Source organism: Telmatherina bonti, assembly GCF_933228915.1.
Source record: "Telmatherina bonti genome assembly, chromosome: 23".
Lineage (NCBI taxonomy): Eukaryota > Metazoa > Chordata > Actinopteri > Atheriniformes > Telmatherinidae > Telmatherina > Telmatherina bonti.
Window position 1 is genome coordinate 30,455,878 of NC_136632.1, and position 7,603 is coordinate 30,463,480.

Sequence of the window (7,603 nt, forward strand, 5' to 3'; positions counted from 1 at the left end):
TGAGACACCTCACACACACCTCACACACACCTCAAACACACCTGAGACATCTCACACACACCACACACACACCTCACACACACCTCACACACACCTGAGACATCTCACACACACCACACACACACCTGACACACACACCTCACACACACCTGAGACACCTCACACACACCTCACACACACCTCACACACACACACACACCTCACACACACACACACACCTCACACACACACACACCTCACACACACCTCACACACACCTTGCACACACCTCACACACACCTCACACACACCTCACACACACCTGAGACACTTCACACACACCTGAGATACCTCAAACACACCTGAGACACCTCACACACACCTCACACACACACACACCTCACACACACACACACACACCTCACACACACCTGAGACACCTCACACACACCTCACACACACACACACCTCACACACACACACACACACCTCACACACACACACACACCTCACACACACACACACCTCACACACACCTCACACACACCTGAGACACCTCACACACACACACACACACACCTCACACACACCTCACACACACACACACCTCACACACACCTCACACACACACCTCACACACACCTCACATTCACCTGAGACACCTCACACACACCTCACACACACACACACCTCACACACACACACACCACACACACACCTCACACACACCTCACACACACACCTCACACACACCTGAGACACCTCACACACACACACACACCTCACACACACACACACACACCTCACACACACACACACACACCTCACACACACACACACCTCACACACACCTCACACACACCTCACACACACACACACACACACACCTCACACACACCTGAGACACCTCACACACACCTGAGACACCTCACACACACCTCACACACACACACACACCTCACACACACACCTGAGACACCTCACACACACACCTGAGACATCTCACACACACCTCACACACACCTGAGACACCTCACACACACCTCACACACACCTGAGACACCTCACACACACCTGAGACACCTCACACACACCTCACACACACCTGAGACACCACACACACACCTGACACACACACACCTGACACACCTCACACACACACACACCTCACACACACACACCTCACACACACCTCACACACACCTCACACACACCTGAGACACCACACACACACCTGACACACACACACCTGACACACCTCACACACACACACACCTCACACACACACACCTCACACACACCTCACACACACCACACACACACCTGACACACCTCACACACACACCTCACACACACACACCTGACACACCTCACACACACACCACACACACACACACCTGAGACACCACACACACACCTGACACACACCTCACACACACCTGACACACCTCACACACACCTGAGACACCTCACACACACCTCACACACACCTGAGACACCACACACACCTGAGACACCACACACACACCTGACACACACACACCTCACACACACCTGACACACCTCACACACACCTCACACACACCTGAGACACCTCACACACACCTCACACACACCTGAGACACCACACACACCTGAGACACCACACACACACCTGACACACACACACCTCACACACACCTCACACACACCTGACACACCTCACACACACCTCACACACACCTGAGACACCTCACACACACCTCACACACACCTCACACACACCTGAGACACCTCACACACACCTCACACACACCTCACACACACCTGACACACCTCACACACACCTCACACACACCTGAGACACCTCACACACACCTCACACACACACACCTCACACACACACCTCACACACACACACACCTCACACACACCTGAGACACCTCACACACACCTCACACACACACACACACACCTCACACACACCTGAGACACCTCACACACACCTCACACACACACACACACCTCACACACACACACACACCTCACACACACCTGAGACACCTCACACACACCTGACACACTCCTGAGATACCTCACACACACCTCACACACACACACACACACCTCACACACACCTCACACACACACCTGAGACACCTCACACACACCTCACACACACACACCTCACACACACCTGACACACCTCACACACACACCTCACACACACCTGAGACACCACACACACACCTCACACACACCTCACACACACCTGAGACACCTCACACACACACCTGAGACACCTCACACACACCTGAGACACCTCACACACACACCTGAGACACCTCACACACACCTGAGACATCTCACACACACCTCACACACACCTGAGACATCTCACACACACCACACACACACCTCACACACACCACACACACACCTGAGACACCTCACACACACCTCACACACACACACACCTCACACACACACACACACCTCACACACACCTCACACACACCTGAGACACCTCACACACACCTCACACACACACACACACCTCACACACACACACACACCTCACACACACCTCACACACACCTGAGACACCTCACACACACCTCACACACACACACACACCTCACACACACACACCTCACACACACCTCACACACACCTCACACACACCTGAGACACCTCACACACACACCTCACACACACACACACACCTCACACACACCTCACACACACCTCACACACACCTGAGACACCTCACACACACACACCTCACACACACCTCACACACACCTGAGACACCTCACACACACCTCACACACACACACACCTCACACACACACACACACCTCACACACACCTCACACACACCTGAGACACCTCACACACACCTCACACACACACACACACCTCACACACACACACCTCACACACACCTCACACACACCTCACACACACCTGAGACACCTCACACACACACCTCACACACACACACACACCTCACACACACCTCACACACACCTCACACACACCTGAGACACCTCACACACACACACACACCTCACACACACACACCTCACACACACCTCACACACACCTCACACACACCTGAGACACCTCACACACACACCTCACACACACACACCTCACACACACCTGACACACCTCACACACACACACCTGAGACACCTCACACACACCTCACACACACACACCTCACACACACCTGACACACCTCACACACACACACCTGACACACCTCACACACACACCTCACACACACCTCACACACACCTGACACACCTCACACACACCTGACAAACCTCACACACACCTCACACACACCTGAGATACCTTACACACACCTCACACACACACACACACACACACACCTCACACACACACACCTCACACACACACCACACACACACCTGACACACCTCACACACACACCTCACACACACCTGAGACACCTCACACACACACACACACCTGACACACCTCACACACACACCTCACACACACCTCACACACCTCACACACACACACACACACCTCACACACACCTGACACACCTCACACACACACACACCTGAGACACCTCACACACACACACCTCACACACACACACCTCACACACACCTGACACACCTCACACACACCTGAGATACCTTACACACACCTCACACACACACACACACACACACACCTCACACACACACACCTCACACACACACCACACACACACCTGACACACCTCACACACACACCTCACACACACACACCTCACACACACCACACACACACCTGACACACCTCACACACACACACACACACACACACACCTCACACACACACACCTCACACACACCTGACACACCTCACACACACCTGAGACACCTCACACACACCTGACACACCTCACACACACACACCTCACACACACCTCACACACACCTGACACACCTCACACACACCTGAGACACCTCACACACACCTCACACACACACACACCTCACACACACCTCACACTCACCTGAGATACCTCACACACACCACACACACACCTGAGACACCTCACACACACCTCACACACACACACCTCACACACACCTGACACACCTCACACACACACACACCTCACACACACCTCACACTCACCTGAGATACCTCACACACACCACACACACACCTGAGACACCTCACACACACCTCACACACACACACCTCACACACACCTGACACACTTCACACACACACCTCACACACACACACCTCACACACACCTGACACACCTCACACACACACACACCTCACACACACCTCACACACACCTGACACACCTCACACACACACACACCTCACACACACCTGAGACATCTCACACACACACCTCACACACACCTGACACACCTCACACACACACCTCACACACACACACACCTCACACACACCTCACACACACACACCTCACACACACCTGACACAGCTCACACACACACCTCACACACACCTGACACACCTCACACACACACACACCTCACACACACCTCACACACACACACACACACCTGAGACACCTCACACACACACACACACCTGACACACCTCACACACACCTGACACACCTCACACACACCTGAGACACCTCACACACACACCTGAGACACACACACACACACCTCACACACACCTCACACACACACACCTCACACACACCTGAGACACACACACACACACCTCACACACACCTGACACACCTCACACACACACCTGAGACACCTCACACACACACCTCACACACACACACCTCACACACACACCTCACACACACCTGACACACCTCACACACACCTGAGACACCTCACACACACCTCACACACACACACCTCACACACACCTGACACCTCACACACACACCTGAGACACCTCACACACACACCTCACACACACACACCTCACACACACCTCACACACACCTGACACACCTCACACACACACCTGAGACACCTCACACACACCTGAGACACCTCACACACACCTCACACACACACACACCTCACACACACACCTCACACACACCTGACACACCTCACACACACCTGAGACACCTCACACACACCTCACACACACACACACCTCACACACACCTGACACCTCACACACACACCTGAGACACCTCACACACACACCTCACACACACACACCTCACACACACCTCACACACACCTGACACACCTCACACACACACCTGAGACACCTCACACACACACCTGAGACACCTCACACACACACCTCACACACACCTGACACACCTCACACACACACCTGAGACACCTCACACACACCTCACACACACCTCACACACACCTGACACACCTCACACACACACCTGAGACACCTCACACACACACCTCACACACACACACCTCACACACACCTGACAAACCTCACACACACCTCACACACACCTGAGACACCTCACACCCACCTCACACACACCTGAGACACCTCACACACACACACCTCACACACACCTGACACACACCTGACACACCTCACACACACCTGAGACACCTCACACACACACCTCACACACACACACACCTCACACTCACCTGAGATACCTCACACACACAGCTCACACACACCTCACACTTACCTGACACACTTCACACACACACACCTGACACACCTCACACACACCTCACACACACCTGAGACACCTCACACACACACACACCTCACACACACACACCTGAGACACCTCACACACACACCTGACACACCTCACACACACACCTCACACACACACACCTCACACACACCTGACACACCTCACACACACACCTCACACACACCTGAGACACCTCACACACACCTCACACACACACACCTCACACACACCTGAGACACCCCACACACACCTGACACACCTCACACACACACCTCACACACACACCTCACACACACCTGACACACCTCACACACACACACACCTCACACACACCTCACACACACCTGACACACCTCACACACACACCTGAGACACCTCACACACACACACACACACCTCACACACACCTCACACACACCTGACACACCTCACACACACACCTGAGACACCTCACACACACACACACCTCACACACACACACACCTGAGACACCTCACACACACACACACACACACCTGACACACCTCACACACACACACCTCACACACACCTGACACACCTCACACACACACCTCACACACACCTCACACACACCTGACACACCTCACACACACACACCTGAGACACCTCACACACACACCTCACACACACCTGAGACACCTCACACACACACACACACACCTGACACACCTCACACACACACCTCACACACACCTCACACACACCTGACACACCTCACACACACACCTCACACACACCTGAGACACCTCACACACACACACACACACCTGACACACCTCACACACACACCTCACACACACCTCACACACACCTGACACACCTCACACACACACCTCACACACACCTGACACACCTCACACACACACACCTCACACACACCTGACACACCTCACACACACACCTCAGACACACACACCTCACACACACCTGACACACCTCACACACACACACCTCACACACACCTGACACACCTCACACACACACCTCACACACACACACCTCACACACACCTGACACACCTCACACACACACCTGAGACACCTCACACACACACACCTCACACACACCTCACACACACCTGACACACCTCACACACACACACCTCACACACACCTGAGATACCTTACACACACCTCACACACACACACCTCACACACACCTCACACACACCTGACACACCTCACACACACACACCTCACACACACCTCACACACACACACACCTCACACCCACCTCACACACACACCTGAGACACCTCACACACACACCTCACACACCTCACACACACACACCTCACACACACACCTGAGACACCTCACCCACACACCTCACACACCTCACACACACACACCACACACACACCTGAGACACCTCACACACACACCTCACACACACCTGACACACCTCACACACACACCTGAGACACCTCACACACACCACACACACACACCACACACACACCTGACACCTCACACACACCTCACACACACCACACACACCTGACACACCTCACACACACACCTCACACACACCTGACACACCTCACACACACACCTGACACACCTCACACACACACCTCACACACACCTGAGATACCTTACACACACCTCACACACACACACCTCACACACACCTCACACACACCTGAGACACCTCACACACACCTGAGACACCTCACACACACACACCTGACACACCTCACACACACACCTCACACACACCTGACACACCTCACACACACACCTGACACACCTCACACACACACCTCACACACACCTGAGATACCTCACACACACCTGAGACACCTCACACACACACACCTGACACACCTCACACACACACCTCACACACACCTGAGATACCTCACACACACCTCACACACACCTGAGATACCTCACACACACACACCTGACACACACATGAGATACCTCACAC

At 53.8% G+C, this 7,603-nt stretch overlaps 1 protein-coding gene across 1 annotated transcript in view; it reads right to left on the minus strand.

Moving 5' to 3' along the window:
- Positions 1–7,603, minus strand: part of LOC306773581 (UPF0606 protein KIAA1549) — a gene marked incomplete at both ends in the record, with an annotated part of 124,866 nt that overhangs the window by 106,178 nt on the left and 11,085 nt on the right. The window lies entirely within an intron of this gene.